Below are 20,635 nucleotides of genomic sequence, written 5' to 3' on the forward strand. Positions count from 1 at the left end.
CTTTATGGTAGGGTTGCCAGGTAAAATACAGGAACCCAGTTAGATTTGAATAACGATTGATGTTTTAGTATAAATATGTCCCAGATAGCAATTGGATACCCTGTATTTTTGTTAAATCTGCTACCCAATGTATGGGGAAATTTCATCTTCAAAATGAAGTGTTGCTTCAGTTTTTACAGTGAGAATGGATTACTGTGGCAATCATGAAGAATGTGTAAATAATGTTTTTAAATTACTTTGTGTCCATAAGGTAGAATATTATGTAACTGTTAAAAATATTTTGACCAATGTTTAATAACACAAAAAAATCCTTATATTGACATCAGTTTTTAAAAGCTGCATCATTGTATTTTCAAAAATATAGATATAGTTCATTAAAATAAGCATATAAAACAAGTGGAAGGAAATATCTCAGTATGTCACAGCTGAGTGTATCATCCCACAGAAAAATTATAGATGTCTCTTTTCTTTTTACATTTTTTTTTGTATTTTTAAAGTTTTACAAGCACGTATTTGAAGAAGAATTTTCACCATAAATCCTGCCTTTGCTATGTTAAGTGAAAAGAGCAGGTTGTGGAATTAGTACACTATGTGAACTTCATTGTATAGCAAAAGATTGGAAATAGCAATAAAGAAGTATTCATAATACTTTAAATTTTTATTTTAATAAAATAATAATTTTAATTTTCTTTTTTGTACTTTTCAGTATTTAAAGAAATAAAGGGGTCAAATTATTTTTTGATCTGGTTAATCCATTAAATGTTATGTGATAAAATTATCTCTGCTAACATAGAAAGATATTTACAATATGTTCTTAAGCCATATAATATACAGCAGAACAGTAGTTTGCATATGATCCAATTTCCAAGAGAAGCATGATGAGTGTGAGAAAGATATCTGGAAGGATATACTCAAACTATTAACAATGACAGTTTCTGAGTGGGGAATGATGGGGATTTTTACATTTTTTATCTGTACTTTCATTTTTTTAATGATAATATAATAAAATATTGAGATACTTTTTTTAGTATTAACATACAATTATTTATTTGTTTGACTAAAGGAGTTTTATTTACACACCATACAATACATCCAAAGTGTACAATCAATGGCTTTTGGTAAAATCACATAGGTATGCACTCACCACCACAATCAATATGAGAACATTCTCATTTCTCCAAAAAAAAAAAAAAATCCTATACCCCTTATATACCCCGTTATTGACTCTTAGCTTTGGTATAATTCTTTTATTGCAATTGGTGAAAGAATATTGCAATGTCACTAACTATAGTCCTTAATTTGCATTAATTATATGAGATATTTAAAGAAAATTGGATAGTTGGGGGCTGGTCAAATATGAGTTTATTTCAGTTCTGCACATTCACCTCCCCATGTCAGCAGCCTACAACTGCAAGCTGCAAAACCTAGGAAGGAGCGAACAGTCAGATGTACTGTTCAAATGAGCCAGCAAGCCTCAGCTGGCTTTCTATGAACAAGGCTGGGTTATGCCCAAAAAGAGAGCCCTTATTCTTGTGCTGTGTGACCTTGGATAAATAACTTAGCTTCTCTCTAGACTTCAGTTTCCTCATCTTTATATAGGGAATGCTGACATTAAGCAAAAAAAAATAATAATCAAACAAAACAAAAAGTGTTCAGAATTTAATCTAAAATTACAACTAGCCTTTGCATAAATATAATAATCACAAGTCAAAATTTCCATTCTGCACTTATTTCCCAGGACTGGATTTTTAAATGAGGTGAGCATGAATGCTGATAAATGTAAACTATTAAGATATTACAAGGGCATACATTTAAATAAATAAGTATATTAAAGCACCCAATAGTGCAAAGCAGCATATGTTCAAGTGCCCAATGAGCAGTAGATAATGAGGCTGCAGGAGAGAAGAGTCTATCTAGAGAGGGTTCGGATGCCCAAAGAACCTTCAAGGGGACTTGACTCAGGCTCTAAATGATTTGCCATCAGGTTTCAGAAGAACAGTGTCATGAGGGACAGATTATGACAGTCATTTCAGAGTTTTTAACAGCTACAAGATCCTGGATTCTCTTTGTTAGTAAACAAACACTAAAGAATATTAAAATATTACCCATGCTGCCTCCTGTTTTCTGTTCTGACCACAGAAACATACCTGGAAGTGACTCCAGGAGAATGAAATACAATCTCCAATGTATCTGGGGTTGGGGGTGGGGGCAGTTTCTCTGGGAGGTGACTGGGTGAAGTTTGAGAAAAAACCTACAGCAATGACCAGTATCTCTACTTTCAACGTCTATCTGAAATCAAGATGGGAAAGGACAAGAACCCACCACACTTGGGTTTTTTCCCTAATTCCTCTGATCTATTTCCTGCCCAAATACACAAATGAGGATGCATCAGCCTATTGTACTATCTTTTCATCTGAATGGAATGTCTTCTGCCCTGGGTCTTTTTTCCCGTGGTGAAAGGGACAATACAAAAGAAAACTTGACGGTCGTTATTTCACTTCACTCAGCCTAGATATGATCATAAGTAGTCCATTCTTCTTTTTATTTTTTTCTTCTTCTTTTCTTTGCCTCTTTAGTTTACCAAAGCCAAAAAGCCTTCCAAGTAAACACCAACTCCTTACTTCTCCCTCATGCAAAAAAATGTCTACAGCCCCTCCTATTTTACAATCATTCTTTTCATTCTTTCTGCAAAAGAAATGGATCTCTTATGCATACGGCATCTTGCTCTCTACACTTCAGGTAGAGCTAAGAAAGAAAGGGAAATGAATACCTGATTAATCCTTACTACATCCCAGACATCAACCACATTAAGTACTTCGATTCATTTAATCCTCATGGCAAAATGAGATCAGTATTATTATTACCATTTTGCAGATAAGGATATGGAGAATGAAAGTGTAAATAACTCATCCAAGGAGACACATGTTAAGAAAGCCAAGTTTTAAGCCCAAGGCTCAGAAAGAAACTTATGCCCAGCTCTTACTCCAGATTTCTTTCAGCTCTAAGGAGTTTGCCCTTTCACCACCTTCAGCCTTACTGTGTTTCTTTGCAATGATCATTACTTACTTTTAATGATTTCCAGGATGCTTTCAGAGAAGACTGGAATAATAAATACTAGTATTAGCACTAATGCCTAAAGTGTACATAACACTTCAGAGTTTTTCAACATATCCGCTCATTCTCTCATCTCATCCTCTGGAAAAACAGGTTGTATTAGGCTTTATTGTTTGTTTTAAATGGTTTGTTTTATTTGTAATTATACATGCTTATGGCAAATAAAATTAAACAATATAGGAAATTATAAAGAAGACAGTAAAAATCACCCTATGTCCCACTACTCACAGATAACCACCATTAAAATTTTAGTAAATGTATCTTCTATATATCTCTAATCATATAATTTACCTAAATGAGATCTACTTTACCTGCCTCTCTATCTTGCTATTTTTTTCACTCAGAGTATGTTGGCAAGAGCTTTCCACATTATTAAATCCTATTTAACAGCTGTCTAGGATTCCAATTTATGGATGTATTTTACTTGACCAGTCTTCTGTTTACGGACTTTGGAACTACTTCCAGTTTTTATTGTTATACTCACTTGTTAGTCCCAATTTAAAGATTAGGGAAAAGATGCTATGGGAAGCAAATGACCCCTTTTACAAAATCCAGGTCCTGGGACCAAGCTATACTTACCAAGCCCCAGACTTCTGACTCTTAAAACAGAGCTCTTTCCAACAAAATCACAGGAATGGGGAGAAAGAATTCTTGACATAGGACATAGACTTGACAACTAAAACTGCCCCATTTCTTAAAAATTTAAACATATGCTTACCATAAAACCCAGACTTTCCACTTCTAGGTATTTTCAAAGAAGTGAAAGCATATATCCATATAAATACTTGTGCATGAATGCTTATAGCAGCTTTATTTGTAATATTTATATTATGGAAACAACCTGTCCATCAACTGGGGAATGGATAAAAAAAATTGTGGTATTTCCATGCAATGGAATCTACTCAGAAATAAAAAGATATGAAGTACTAGTACAACATGGATGAGTCTTAAAAACATTATATTGATGGCTTTCACAATGTGACTGTGTGATTGTGAAAACCTTGTGTCTGATGCTCCTTTTATCTACCTTATCGACAGATGAGTAAAACATATGGATTAAAAATAAATGAATAGGAGGAAAAAAATGTTAAAGTAAATTTAGTAGATTGAAATGCTAGTGATCAATGAAAGGGAGAGGTAAGGGGTATGCTATGTATGAATTTTTTTCTGTTTTCTTTTTATTTCTTTTCTGAATAGATGCAAATGTTCTAAAAAATAATCATGATGAATATATTTTAAAAATCCATTATATTGAGCAAAAGAAGTCAGACAAAAAATATATACTGTATAATTCCAATTATTTGAAGTTCAAAAATAGGCAAAACTAAGATAGTGATGGAAAGCCATTAATGATGTCTGGGGCTGCAGTGAGAGGTGGTTGATAAGGGATTGACTGGGAAGGGACACCAGGGCACATTTTGAGTTGATGGAATTGTTCTTTGTCTTAACTGTGGTGGTTACATTGGTGCATACATTTGTCAAGGTAACCAACTCATTATACATTTGTATAAATGGCTGTCAATGAATGAATGACTACATTTTTGTTTAAAAATTAGGAGAGCAGACATTATAATAAGTCAGAGTAATAATAACCTTCATGATAGGGCACTTAGTATTAAGTTTTGTGTTGAAAGCTTTCATGTCTGTCTTCACTGCAAAACTAGGTGGTATTGGCAGATCAACAGGCCAAGCCCTTGATCTTGAGGCTTGTTCTTCTGAAGCTTATTTATGTAGCAGAGAAGCTTAGCCTACCTATAGATATGCCTAAGAGTTACTTCCAGAGGACTTTTTTTGTTGCTCAGACATGGCCTTTCTCTAGGCTAACTCTGCAAGTGAAATCTTTACTCTCCCCACTACGTGGGACATGACATTCAGGGCTGAAACTTTCCCTGGCAACGTAGGATATTACTCCCAGGGATGAGCCTGGCCCTCACACCTTGAAATCAACAATGTCATCCTGACCAAAAGGAGGAAAAAAAGTGTAACAAATAAGGTATCAGTGGCTGAGAGAGTTCAAATAGAGTCAAGAGGTTACTCTGGAGGTTACTCTTATGCAAACTTCAGTTAGACATTGCTACATATCATAACTTACCAAACCCCAACCAAAATCTTTCCAGCCAATCCTAAAGAATGCCTAGGGTAATATATAAGATTCTACAAAGGTTCCATGCGCTAGGCTAGCTTTCTGGAAACCTACAACCTCCAGATTTGTCACTGAACCAGATAAGTACTGAAACCTAGAGCACCCAGCCTCTCCAGAACATCAGCTGGTTCCATCTTCCTACCCCATATTATTGACAGCTCCTTCCCACATGAAAAAGTTAGAATTGGCGTAACCCAAATACCTCTAAAGAGTGGGGAAAAGGTCAAAGGTGATGGTGGAGTTATACAAAGAAGGTAGGGTTTAACAAATGAATATGATCTTGCTGGATCATTATATTGATATTTCTTTTAGTTTCCAGTATCTTGGAGCAGCTAGTAGTAAAAACCTAAAATTGTGGAATTGTAACCCACACCAAAATCTGAAATCTGTTCTACAACTAATTATTGCAGTGTGCTTTGAAATTCATTGCTTTTTATTTATTTATTTAAAAAATATTTTTATTGTAAACAACAAACAAACATACAAACATTCTTGACTAGTTTCAATCAATGGCTCACAATATTATCACATAGTTATGCTTTTTCGTATATATGTTATTTTTCACAAAAAAGAAGTTGATTATGATGATGAATGCATAACTATATGATGATACCATGAACCACTGAAGTACACTTTGGATGATTATATGGTATGTAAATATAATATATCAATAAAATTGCATTTAAAAAAAACTAGTCGGTATTAGGGAAGATGGTGGAATAGGATAAGCTGAGTTCACCCCTGCCCTGTAGAACAGCTAGAGAAGTAACTGAAAAATGAGGAGGACAGCAGTTCCAGCCTGCGAGTGACCAGAGAGGGTCTCCTACCCTATATAGGGAGGTCTTGGATGAAAAAGTGGAAAAATTGGTATGGAGAGAATGGAGTGAGTATGCTTGGTTGTGACTCCACCTGGGGCAAGCAGCGGCTCACAGGAAGGAGCAGGTTCTGAAGGAGTAGGTTCTCCTGCACCCCTCCCAACCTCTGCAGCTGGCTTGGAAGATCTTCCCTCTCAGCTCCACAGCCAGGAGTCCCCACGGGGAACACAGAAGCCAGCTGTATTAGTTAGGTTCTCTAGAGAAACAATCAACAGGAAATATTCGTAAATATAAAATTTGTAAAAGTGTCTCATGTAACTGTGGGAATGCAGAGTCCAAAATCTGTAGGGCAGGCTGTGAAGCTGACAATTCCAATGGAGGGTCTGGATGAACTCCACAGAGAGGCTCGCCAGCTGAAGCAGGAAGAGAGCCTGTCTCTTCTGAATCCTCCTTAAAAGGCTTCCAATGATTAGATTAAGAATCACTCATTGCAGAAACCCCTATTCTCTACACACAGGGTGGGGTTTTAAACATGGTCCCAAAAAGGCGAACTACAATAGTTAGATTTCTGCTTAAGAGATATTAAGAATGGGAGTGAGACATTTTCAAGAATATGCAAGTGTATTTAAATACACAGGCCTTTCTGAGCCCAAATTGGCAGTGAAAGGAGAAAAGCAGGCCTTTCGAAATAAATTGTTGGGAAGATGTGCCAATACTGCAACACTAAAGAGGCGAGGATGATGAAGGCGCTTTATAACACAGCTCTTTAACATACTATCTAATCTGGGTCTCACTGCGGCCATATGAGTTAGAATTTTCCTCGTATCTGTTTGCAGATGAGAAATCGTATTCCCAGATTTAAGTGATTCTACCAAGACCATTCAGCAGTAGTAATAGGGTTTTCAAACTTAAATCTTCTGATTCCAGTGTACCTGATCTTTTCAGTGCTACAATGAAAGTTAATACAGCTATGATGAGAAAGAATTCAGGTCTGTGCAGGAAGGGTTTTTTCTTGTAGGCTGTTCACCCCTCGTCCCTCCCCCCACCAAATCCTACTCATCCTTCAAGGTTCAGTTCAGATGCTTCATAGTCCATGACTCTTTTATGCTCATCCCTGCCTAACAATTTCTTCCTTTTTTTTAAACTTTATAAACATATTTTACTTAACCCAATATCTCAAAAGCATTATCATTTCACATGTAATCAATATAAAAAATAAAGATATTTTACACTGTTTTTTTCCATTAAAAAAAAAAAAGAATCACTCATTGCAGAAGACACTTCCCTTGGCTAATTACCAGTGGAATCAGCTGTGGATGCAGTCGACATGATCATGATTTAATTCTATGAAATGTCCTCATAGAAATAGACAGCCCAACACTTGCCCAAGCAGACAAACAGGTACCACCACTTGGCCAAGTTGACACATGAACCTGATCATGACACCAGCAGACTTGGTTTGTCTATGCACAGAGACCTTCCAGCCAGTACAAAGTGCCTGCCCCTGATCCCTGAGACAGGCCACTGTGGTTGCCTAGTTTTTGGCAGAGACTGGGGGGCCTGCCTTTTGAGAGGAGGGGGAGATGCAGAGTGGAGCTGGTCTGACAATTGACTAACAAAAGAGACTTGTTGGGTCCCACTACCGTGTCCCTTTCCCCATGAAGGCCCAGAGTCCTCAGATGTGCACACAGGTAGAAATGTGTGGCCAAGGAAGGGAGCCAAGCCATAATGCTCTGCCAGGTTTGTCCAGATTGGTTGAGGGCAGAGGTAATTGAAATACTCAGTCACACAGTACAAAGTCACTACAAGCAGATCTACCTGGCCAGCAAGAGGATTCTCCACCCGAGGTGCACACAGCCCAATCCCCAGCCCCGCGATTGGTGGCTTTCAGCGCAAGACCAGCAGCCTTGACTGGAATTGCACCAGGTCTCCATATTGCTCAGCCAGCTCCTACAGTCAGAGGTAGGCCTGAGGGAAAGAGGTGGCCCAAGAGTGCCATCTGCTGGGGAGACACAAAAGTACAGTCTGGCAAATTGCTTTTCTGCCTAGCTTCAACCGATCATCAACTACAGCTACATCTCCTGATGAGGTCTGGGCCTTTGGCGGGGAATTATCGACAAACCAAAAGCAAAAGGAGAACTTCAACACAGACTCAAGCAAATACAAAGCCCTAGACAAGCAAAGTAAATCAACTTCCAAAATAACCTTATCAAGATAACCAAATATCTCAAAGTCAACAGAAAATCACAAAGCACGTGAAGATGGAGGCAGATATGGCCCAGCCAAATGACCAAATTAAAACATTGAAGGAAGCACAGAATTTGGAACAACTAATAAAGATGCTCATAAAAATCTCCTAAATAAATCCAAAGGGTTGGTTAATGATATAAAGGATATCAAGAAGATACTAGAACAACATAAAGAAGAATTTGAAAGAATAAACAAAAAAATAGCAGATCTCACAGAGATGAGATACTGTAGACCAAATTAAAAATATACTAGGGATACACAACAGCAGATTTGAGGGGGCAGAAGAAGGAATAAGTGAACAAGAAGACGGGACAACTGCATTCAAACACACAAGAAAACTGTTTTACTTTGTAAACGCTGCCAGAATGTAATGTACCAGAAACGGAACAGCTTTTTTTAAAAAGGGAATTTATTAAGTTGCAAGTTTACAGTTCTAAAGCCATGAAAATGCCCAAACTAAGGCATCCAGGGAAAGACACATTGATTCAAGAAAGGTCAATGCATCCAGAATACCTCTGTCAGCTGGAAAGGCACATGGCAATATCTGCTTGCTTTCTCTTCTCATTTCATAAGGATTCCCCAGGGAGGTTCTCCTTCTGCATTTCCAAAGATCCTTGGCTGTATGGGCTCTCTCGGCTCTGAGCATTTTCCAAAATGGTTCCCTATTAAAGGGCTCCAATAACCAATCCCACCTTGACTGGGTAGAGACACATCTCCATATCTCCATGGAAACCATCTAATCAAAAGTTACCACCCACAATTGGGTGGGTCACATCTCCATGAAAACAATAAGAAAAGGTCCCACCCAGCAATACTGAATGAGGACTAAAGGACATGGCTTTTCTGGGGTACATAATAGCTTCAAACTGGCACAAGAACAAATGGCAATAAAGATGGAAAAATTGGGACTGGATCTCAGGGAAATGATGGAAAACATGAAGCATGCAATTATAAGAATCATCAGTTTCCCAGAAGGAGGAAAGAATAATAAAGGACTAGGAAGATTAGTTGAGGAAATAATGGGGGGAAACTTCCTAACCCTTATAAAAGACATAAACATTCAAATCAAAGAAACTCAACAAACCCCAAATAGAATAAATCCAAATAGACCCACTCCAAGACATATACATGGCAGAAAGTCATGAAAGCAGCAAGAGAAAAATGATCTACTACATACAAGGGAAGCAACATAAGACTAGGTTGAGTCTACTCAACAGGCACCATGGAGGCAAGAAGGCAGTGGTATATTTAAGACTCTGAAAGAGAGAGACTTCCAGCCAAGAATTCTTTATCCAACAAGGTTGTCCATCAAAAGTTTGGGCGATGCTGCCATATAGTATTCACAGTCTCCTTGCATGATATAAGCAGCTCTGAGCTAACCCTCCCAGCCATGTCAACCACTGCCTCCCCAAAACTCTATCACCACCGCTGCAGCTGCTGATGTTTTTCCTGAGGCCACAGAGGTACCAAAATCCAGCATCAAGGGCACCAAAGGTGTTGATGGTCCTGTGCCAATGCTCCTGCTCCTAGCATCGATATTCATGCTGCTGAAAAGTTGCACTCTTGGTATTACAAGGAGATTATTTTAAAAAACGAAAAAGCAGCTCCTTTAGTTTCTACTCAGTGTTATCAGGTGTCATGGGACTCAGGGACAAAGTAGCTATTTGTTGAAAGGATGAGTGAGTCCACCAGGCTGGAAACAAGCAGAGTGCAGACATAATGATATACTGAATCCTGTTCAAGCCCTATCTGTTGTCTTTAACACAACCTCTGTACCTTAGTTCTTTCTTTGGTATTGGTCCTTTTCTGGAAGATTTTTGAGTTCTCTTATAAATAGAACTCTGGCAGGCCCACCCCACCAGAACCCAGGTATGTCCAGATGTACCTGAATCCTTGGGAGGATAAGACTTGGGCTCCCCAATTGATAAATGGACAAAGGACTTGAAAAGATGTTTCTCCAAAGAAGAAATACAAATGGCCAATAAGCACATGAAAGATGCTAAACACCATTAACCACTAGGGAAATGCAAATAAAAACCACAAATCCACTTCACAACCACTATGATGGCTATTTTTAAAAATGGAAAAAATGACAATGAGGCAGAGAAATAAGAATCTTCCATCATTGTTGGTTGGAATGTAAAAGGGTGTGGCCCCTGTGGAAAAAAGTTTAGTGGTTCCATAGAAGTTAAGCACAGAATTACTATATGACCTGGCAATTCCAATTTTAAGTATATATTCAAAAGAATTGAAAACAGGGATTCAAACAGGTATTTGTACATCAGTTTATAGTAGCATTATTCACAATAGCCAAAAGGTGGAAGCAACTCAAGTGACATCAACAGATGAATAGATGAACTAAATGTGGTATATATGTATATATATATATGCACATTGGAATATTGTTCAACCATAAAAAGAAACAAAGTACTGATATGCTGCATACAACATGAATGAATCTTGAAGACATCATGTTGAGTGAAATGTCAGACATAAAAGGACAAATATTGTATGATTTCACTTATAAAAGATATCTAGAATAAGCAAATTCATAAGACAGAATGTGGATTAGAGTTTACCATGAGTTGGAGGGATGACCATGGTGGTGGGAATGGGAGATACTGCTTGACGGATGCAGAGTTTCTGGGTGGGGTGCTAAAAAAGTTTTGGCAACTGATGGTAATAATAGTTGCACAATATTATGGCTGTAATTAATATCACTGAATTGTACATATGAAAGTGGTTAAAATAGAAAACTTTCTGTTGTACATATGCTAACACAATAAAAGTTAAAAAAAAAAAAAAAAACTGAGGGAGAAATTCCAGAGAACCTCTTTTATTGCTCAGATGTGGCCTCTCTCTCTAAGCCAACTTGGCAGGTGAAACTCACTGCCCTCCCCTCCATATAGGACATGATTCCCAGGGGTGTAAATCTCCCTGGCAACGTGGGTCAGAGCTCCAGGAATGAGCTGGGACCCAGTATCATTGGACTGAGAAAGCTTTCTTGAACATAAGGGGAATGAAAGAAATGAGACAAAATAAAGTTTCAGTGACTGAGATTTCGAACAGAGTCAAGAGGTTATCCTGCAGGTTATTCTTATGCTTTTTTTTTTTTTCCTGAAGCAAAAGAAACTAGGAGGGGAGGGAGGGAGGAAGGAGTGCTGGGGCAGCAGGTGGGATCCTGTGAGGCACGTGAAGCCTGGCTGGCGCCTCCTTCAGGACCCAGGCACTGGTGGCGCACAGATTCCCCTGACAACCCGAGCCCACCTCTGGTGACTACATTTCAGAAAGTACCAACTTTTCTCAATGGACCCATTCATCAATTGAAATAAATTTATGCTATTTTAAAAGCTTTGTACTTCATCATAGAACGATATAACCACCAAAGTGAAACTGAAGACATTTAAGAAGGTGATTTAAAGTGTGGACATTTGAGCAAGTATCCACTCAAATCAGTGAACTGAAGGATAACTATTGAATAGATTAATCCTAAGAACTTATTATTTTTAAAACCAAGAGGATTTCATCTTGACAGAAAAAAACTTTTATTCAATAATTTTCTGAAATTAAAAGAGAAGAATAGACTTAAAAGAAAATGAAGATGCTTAGTAAATAAATGAGCAATGTCATCTCTGTTTTGATGAGGATGACTCAGTGATGTTAAATCCTTTCCTAATCCCTGGTTGTGATCCTAAGGACAAGACTTTTTTTTTGATGGGACTGATTAAGGAAAATAGGACCTTTTTTGTATCCAGCTCACGGTTGTGGAACTTGTAATTATTTGCATTGGTTGCTTAAAAGAAGAAATAAAGGAGCTTTCAACTAAATCCAAAAGTCCAGTAATTTTTTTACCACTGTGAGTTACAAGCCTCTTCATAGCTTTTTTTTTAAAAAAAAAATTGACATTTATTTTAAAAGATTAAAGAAAGGCAGATGTCTGCAAACAGTTCCCCTCCATCAGCTCAGAAGTCTGTGTTACCTGCAACTCTTTCTGCTGTGCTTCCAACTCCTTCTCCATTTTCAAGTCCTAAGACAGGACTATCTGCATGACTGTCCAATGGAAGTTTCAGTGCAGTTACTCATCAACTCCAGGGGCTCAGTGCATACAATTTCGTTTCTACTACAGTGTGGCCTTACATGGGGGAACATTGCCAGTGAAGCCCAGGAAGTATCTCTATCCATGGTCAAGGATCTTGTGTGCCTCATTGTTTATCAAGTTTCCAGAGTGTGGATTCTTTAGCGTGTATGATAAAATTCTTCTCTTTTGCCATGATATGAAGTCGGAAAATATTTTGCAGCTAATTACCTCAGCAGAGGAAATACGTGAAGGAGACCTAGTAGAAGTTGTTCTTTCAGCTTTGGCCACAGTAGAAGACTTCCAGATTAGTCCACACACTCTCTGTGTACATTCTTAGAAAGCTCCTGCTTTTTGTGATTATTGTAGTGAGATGCTTTGGGGATTGGTATGTCAGAGACTGAAATGTGAAGACTGTGGATTAAATTATCCTAAATGATGTGCCTGCAAGTTTCCAAATAACTGTAATAGAGTAAGAGAAAGATGACTGTCAAATATATCTCTGCCAGGGCCAGGCCTCTCAATTCCAAGGCCACTACAGACTGAATGTGTAGACCCTCCCAATAAAGAGTCACTTTTCCACCAAGAACCATGTAAGAGAATTCCTTCTTGGAGGGCTGGCCCATCTGGATGGAAAAGATGGTAATGTGCAGAGTAAAAGTTCCACACACATTTGCTGTTCATTCTTATGGCCATCCTACAATTTGTCAGTACCGCAAGGTCTATTTCGCCAAAGAATGCAGTGTGAAGACTGCATATTCAACTGTCATAAACACCGTACATCAAAAGTACCAAGAGCCTTCCTTGGAGAGGTTACTTTCTATGGAGAACCTTCCAACTTGGAAACAGATGCAGACATGGCAATGGACATTGACAGTAGTGACACGAACAGTGATGGTAGCCATGGCTTGGACGACATAGAAAAGCCATCTCCCCCAGAAGATAAAATGTTCTTCCTGAATCCATCTGATCTCGATGTGGAAAGAGAGGAAGAAGCTGTTAAAACAATCAATCCCTCAACAAGCAATAATATTCTGCTAATGAGGGTTATACAACCCACCAAGCACAGAAAGAGGAAGAGCAGCACAATGGTAAAGGAAGGATGGATGGTGCATTACACCAGCAGGGATAACCTGAGAAAAAGGCGTTATTGGACACTTGACAGCAAATGTCTTACATTGTTTCAAAACGAATCTGGATCAAAGTATTATAAGGAAATCCCACTTTCAGAAATTCTCTGCATATCTGCACCTCGAGATCTCACAAGTATTTCCCAAGGCAGCAACCCACACTGTTTTGGGATCATCACTGATACTATGGTATACTTAGTTGGTGAAAATAATGGGGACAGCTCTCATAATCCTGTCCTTGCTGCCACTGGAGTTGAACTTGATGTAGCACAGAGCTGGGAAAAAGCAATTTGTCAAGGTCTGAAGCAAGTGTTTACACTTCTCAGGGGCAAGGGAAAAATCATGAAGATTTGTCTACCAGTATCTCTGTACCTAATTGTCACATCCAAGAGAATGTGGACACTAGTACTGTTCACCAGATCTTTGCAGATGAGGTGCTTAGTTCAGGCCAGTTTGGCATTGTTTATGGAGGAAAACAGAAAAACTGGAAGGGATGTGGTTATTAAAGTAATTGATAAGATGAGATTCCCCATGAAACAGGAAGGTCATCTCCTTAATGAGGTGGCTATTTTACAGAATTTGCATCATCCTGGGATTGTAAACTTGGAATGTATGTTTGAAGCACCAGAGTCTTTGTAGTAATGGAAAGCTGCATGGAGATATGTAGAAATGATTCTATCCAGTGAAAAAAGTAGACTTCCAGAACGGATGACTAAATTCATGGTCACACAGATACTTGTTGCTTTGAGGAATCTACATTTTAAGAACATTGTGCACTGTGACTTAAAACCAGAAAATGTGCTACTCGCATCAGCAGAGCCATTTCCTCAGGTGAAGCTGTGCAACTTTGGTTTTGCACACATCATTGGTGAAAAGTCATTCTGGAGATCTGCAGTGGGAACTCCAGCGTACTTAGCACCTGAAGTTCTCAGGAACAAAGCTTACAACCATTCTTTGGATATGTGGTCAGTAGGAGTTATCATCTGTGTGAGCCTCAGAGGTACATTTCCTTTTTTTCTTTTTTTTTTAACTTAAAGAGAAAAATCTTTATTGTGATATAAAATGCACTTATAAAATGTCCACAGAAGTCATGTAATACTTTACTGCTATCTAAATTAACTGGGGATACTTAATTCACCATCTAGTGTTAAGATGATGCCACCTAAAACATACTGTCAACAATGTTATAATCTATACCAAATGCATCACTGATTTTCAGCAATCGTTGATTCAATAACGCTTAGTTTAAGACTCTATAATCACATCTCTGTTCTGGAATGTCCATTTACCTTTTTATAGTGTAGTGGAATTTAAAAGTATAATTACACATGGATGGTGCAGAACATTCACTGCTGAATTATTTTATTCCCTCATGACAGGTAACATTCTTCCTGACTGAAAATAACAGCTGCACCTATGGTCTGCAATATAGCTTCAGGCTTCCCAATGCAATAATTTGTGTGTATGTCACATCTATGTGTGCACCCATGGAACAACTTAAAGAGTACTTTAGTTAAAAAGTGCAACATTACTGTGGATTATTTTGCGTGTTTAAATATTGTAGTCTGATTATTTGTAAACAAATAAAACCCCACACAAATACTCTTGTTTCTATTTTTTTTAAAAATCTGTCAACCCATAATTATTCTAATATGCTTTGCTTATGTGAACACACATTGAATGTTGGAAAGGTGCATATAATTTAGATAATAAGGTTTAAAAATGAGTGCCTCATAATTTATACTATGAAATGTACATTTCTGACAGCCATTTTATGCAGCATAAGGTTTAGATCAGGAATTTCCAAATCCTGGATCCACTCAGTTCGCTTAGAAAACAATTCCTCAAAATTATGGCTCTTGCAGCAGGCTTAACAGATTAAACATGATGAAGTGTTCTAGCTCCCTCTATTTCAAGTGTCAAAGAAAAATGAGGCTCAAAATATCTCTAGGATTATAACTGAAAATGCTATGATATAAAAAAGTTAAGTGTGTTTTGAAATAAATCTAAATTGAAACAAAATTCTTAAACTAAATTTATAATCTATGTTAGGCTGTTAAGTACTTTGACCTTAAAATGATTTTATTAAATCTGAATATTTGTTCTAAAGTGAAAAAGAACACATTGCACTCATAAATATATGGTTTCAGAGGTAAAAATTCAATCTTGATATTTAGAACTTTTTAAACATTTTTGGCTTCAGTTTTGTTTGCTTTAAAATATTACATTTCAATCGGAACATAAATATTTGGTCTCATAGTGCTTAAAATTAAATGACTTTATTCACTTCCCAGTGCCTGCCCATGTAAAAAAAAAAAGAGAGAGAGAGAGAGAGAAAAAGTGAAATGACTTTAGATCTGGAAAGTCTAATGCACTAATGAGAGAACTTACTAAGGCTGTCTTATCATGTCTTTCAATATCATCAGAAAATCTGCAGTATAGAAAATATCTGGTACCCTTAAGGTTTCAGGGTAAGCTGATTGAAATTTCAATGCTGTTAAAAAAACAAGGAATCAAACAGAAACGACTGCTGCAATAAAGCACTATGTTTTTAAAACTTGCAGATCCCACAGTCTAACAAAGTTAGCACTGCTCTTCAGAATAAGCAACTTTCCACCTTTTCCTAGGCACAAGAAGTTTTGAGCCTGAAAAATAATCTAACCTAGTCCTTAACATACTCACTAAGAAGTATGAATATTTTAAGGTATTTCTCTTTTAAGAATTATAAAATTATGTCAATCAGGTGAAAGTGTGGAATCATTACTCTCCATGAAAAGTGTGCCAAGATTAAATATGACTATGTTGAACCCTTTTCTAGCTTTAACTCGAAAATAGAAATCATGAGTCTTCTGTACATTAATTTTAAAAACACACAGAAGTAAAAAGTGCTATTTTTAAAAAATTACAATTTCCCCCCTATTTTATATCAACTTGAAGTGATTTCAGGTCTCCTGTACTAAAAGCTGGACTTGTAAAAAGCTAGCATTATAATGTTTCATATATGGTATCAATCAGTAGTGACTTCAGTTTCAGCTGGACGATGAATTAGTCTGAATTCTTCTTTTTTCTGTAGGACCTTTTGGTTTTGCAAAACTTTGCTTATGAGCCTGTTGCTTGGGGTGTACTACTTCACAAAGGAAGTCTGCAGTCAACTCATCTCCATTATCTACTTCAATCTTTTTGATTACATCCATTTGTAGTTGTCTTTTTACTATTTCTAGCAGAGGGCTCTTGCAGCTAGAATACAGCATCTGTTCTTTTATACTGCATGTATACCCAGGCATTGAATGAATAAAAACTATGGACTCCAAATAGTCTCCTTCATGGGAATGTTGATACAGAAAGAAATGGTAACGTACTGAATCCTTGGTAATCCTCTTTGGCAAATCTTTTAGTTTTATGTTTGTTGTGTTGGCCAAAATAATGATTTCATTTTTTATATCCATTCCCAACTGCACATAGTTGAGCTGTCTGTTATTCAATTTTTCCAAAGCCTGAAAAGCTTCTTGAGAAATAGGAAATGCTACTCCTTGTAGTATTTGATGCTTAGCGTCCACACTCACATCAGTTTGTACCTCATTAATTTTAATCTGTCATAATTCTTCTGCAGCTGCTGTCAGCCGGGCAGGGGAAGATTGTGAAAGCAAGTCTTTTTTATATTCATGTAATGATACGTCTTCCTTTACTGTTCCAAATATTTCATCTTTAATGTGGCCACCTCCCAACTCCTTGTTCAGAGTTGCTCTTGTTGCAGCATACAGCATTTTTTGACGAACCTGAGAATGATCTGGAGACCATGCAATGAATATGCATTCATATCCCTGGGCATTCTGGGAATATAATCTGAATAAGATATAGCATGGTTGTTTGTCCTCCACAGGCGTGGAACAAAGGAATCGTAATCCTTATCCCAGGAATCTGAAGGTTGATGACGTGACCCAATCTCAAGTTCATTTTCAATAGATATTTTTCAGAAGTCTGTATTTTCCATTGCTTGCTCTGGCAAAGATATCTTTCAACATCTTTACTAGCCTGGATGCCGGTTTAATGGGACATGGCGGCTGCATGGGCTCTGGGATCCAGCGCTGACTGTCCACATTTCTTTTCAATGAAGGTGAAGATATAAATGACAAAATCCAAAATGCTGCACTTATGGACCCACCAAATCCATGGAGGGAAATTTCTGGTGAAGCAATTGATTTAATTAATAACCTACTTTAAGTGATGCTGAGAAAACATTATAGTGTTGACAAATCTCTGAGTCATCCCTGGCAACACAACTATCAGACATGGCTTCATCTTAGAGAATGTGAAACTCACATTGGAGAACGTTACATTACATATGAAAATGATGATGCCCACTGGGAAATATACGCATACACCCGTAACACTGTGTGCCTAAAGCATTTTATTATGTCTCCCAATCCAGTCGATATGGAAGAAGAGCCTTAATTATCAATTAACTAACTTTAATAAGAAAGGAATTCATTTTATGAACTGATATTTTACGGTACAGCTTTTGTTCTCTGTAGGTTGTCATGTATAAGGATGCAAAGACACAAGGAAATAGAAGGAATCAGTAACTTCATAATGAGTAGGTACAGGAAAGGAAACTGCATAATAAAAGCACATAGTAGATTCAGGACGAAGCTTTGCATAAATTTTGGTAGCATAAGCAATATCTGGTATTTTAATTTTTTCCTACTCCTTCCCTTTGGTACAATAAGGGCACTTAATTTAGCTCCCCCTTCCTGATCTTCCATTATTAGCAACAGCAAGAAAAAGGCATGCTAGAGGTCAGATATTGCATAGCTTGACCAGATCATACAAGAGTTGTAAGGTTGATAGCTAAACAGGATTGAGTTTGAAATATCACAGAGAGACTACCAGCATTTACTGTAATATAAAGGCTTTAAACATTTGTTTAACTGACCATACAGGCATTTAAGAGTTGTTTCTAGATGTTTACAAAAGGAGGGCTTGACTGTTTTACCTTTCTATTTTATTTAGGTGAATCAACCCTCCAAAACAGTGATTTCTAACCTTTTGGGAGTTGCAGTGTAAAGACTCAATTGCAACCTTTTGTGAAAATGTTGCAACATTCTTTAAGATAATTGGAGACAATTGATGTTATAAAACTAGGACTAGGAACTGTTGCTCTAAGTGCTGAATTGTTATGTATCTTCTCATAGCTCACCTTTGCGGTTAAATTCTCATGTTCCCACTGAACCCGCCATGACGTCCCAGTTGTATTCCGACATTCAACAGGTGCAAATCTAAAGTTTAATTATACAATATATCTTTACACAAGGTTAATTTAAAGAATAAAATTAAATATATACTAAAAAGAAAGCTGGGGCGGTGCGACGGTGGCTCAGCAGACCCAGGTTCGATTCCCGGTGCCTGCCCATGCAAAAAAGAAAAATAATAAAGTTAGCACAGGGTGAGTTAGTACTACAGCAAAGAATGGGTAACAGTATCCTTATTTTCTTCCCTTAGTCTATTTGAGGGCTTTAAATATATCTGAAATATTTTAAAATCAGTTATTTTAAGGAATTTTTTTGAGGGGAGGAGTGGATGGATAATAATCGGTTTGTAAGTAGCTATATTATCAGCAGAGCAAATAAAAGAATGAAAAGGGTAAAAAAAAATTACAAGAGAATTGGTAAATATCTTGAGACAAATGAAAATGAGAATACAACATTTCAGAACATATGGGATGTAGTGAAGGCAGTACTGAAAGGGAAATTTATTGCCCTAAATGCCTATATTAATGTAAATGTAAAATTTCTTTTTACATTTCCCCTCCAGCAGTTAGCTAAAGTTTAGACATTTTCATAGCTTTTAGAATGGTTCCTAATAGTTTTCTCCCCCAAAAAGTTTAAGACCTGCCACCAACCACTTGTAAGAAATCTACATTCCGTAGTAATCATTGTAAACTTTTTTTTTTTTTTTTTAACTCTAAGCAGTATAATGTAAAGACCAAAAGATCCGGAGTCTGAAAATCTGGATTTAATTATCGGTTCTATTATTTGTTAACTATACTACCTGGACAGATGGCAATTTTCTCTGAGCCTCAAGTTCTTCAGTTTATAAAATGAAAATAATTCTTGCCTCTACCTTCCTTACAGGGTTATTGTGAAGATCAGATAAGTATAAACATAATCAATAAACTATCACTGCCCACTGAATTTGAGGTAGCGAATGAAAAGAATATTCCTGCATTTGAACAGAATAAGAGAGCAATTCCTGAAGCTACTCCCTTAAATAGGTCTAAAAATATCCCTGAGAGAATAATAGCATTTATGTGGTGCTCCTATGTTCTAAGCTCTTTATATGTTTTAGCTCCTTCACCCTCACAGCAACCAGGAGGTAAGTTACACTATGAACCCCATCTTACAGATAAGGAAATTGAGACACGGGGAGATTAAATAAGTACTTGTCAAAGGTCAAATAGTTAGTATGTGAATCCGAACACAGGCAATTGGGCTCCAGAGCTCATCTTAGCCCTCGTAACCACTATGCTCTACTGCCTATTTTAAATATCTCCAGGAGACATTTCATATCTCTCAGTAATTCATTCTCATGAAATAATTATAAAAATTAAACAAAATTTATTTTGAAAACCAATTTAGAAATGTATTCTCCATGTGATAGAGGATGACTTCCTCAAATTTCTCCAAAATTACTTTTTTTTTTCATTATCAAGAAACACAAAATGGAGTAATTCTGGGCCAAATAGGTACCCTACTGTGTTTTTACTGCATAGGATGAAAATTAACTGGAATGATGTTGTTTACTCTATTTGTATAATCAAACTTCAAAAGTCATACATTTAATTGCACTCTTTTTGTTCTTGTTGTTGAATGCCTAAGAAATTTTCTCAAAATATTTGTAGAGTCACTGTCAAATAGTTTGGAGTTGGGTAATTCCCCCAGATACCATATAGCCTACATAACCTTTTTTGTTTTGAAGTCAAGTTGTATTTGTATAAAAATATTTGTTTGCTAGAAACATTTGATAATGTACAAAGTAGTCTAAAATGACTGTTCAGTACATTTTCGTATTTTTTGTTACATCCCACTTTTTGTAAATATCCTCAAAGAAG

General features: G+C 37.0%; 2 pseudogenes; one reads left to right on the forward strand and one right to left on the reverse strand.

The window, feature by feature from the left end:
- Positions 1-11,497: 11,497 nt before the first annotated feature.
- LOC143684521 (serine/threonine-protein kinase D3-like) lies at positions 11,498-19,041 on the forward strand (annotated as a pseudogene).
- Positions 16,535-17,583, reverse strand: LOC143684518 (twinfilin-1 pseudogene; annotated as a pseudogene).
- Positions 19,042-20,635: the final 1,594 nt, after the last annotated feature.

Source organism: Tamandua tetradactyla, chromosome 5, assembly GCF_023851605.1.
Source record: "Tamandua tetradactyla isolate mTamTet1 chromosome 5, mTamTet1.pri, whole genome shotgun sequence".
NCBI classification, from domain to species: domain Eukaryota; kingdom Metazoa; phylum Chordata; class Mammalia; order Pilosa; family Myrmecophagidae; genus Tamandua; species Tamandua tetradactyla.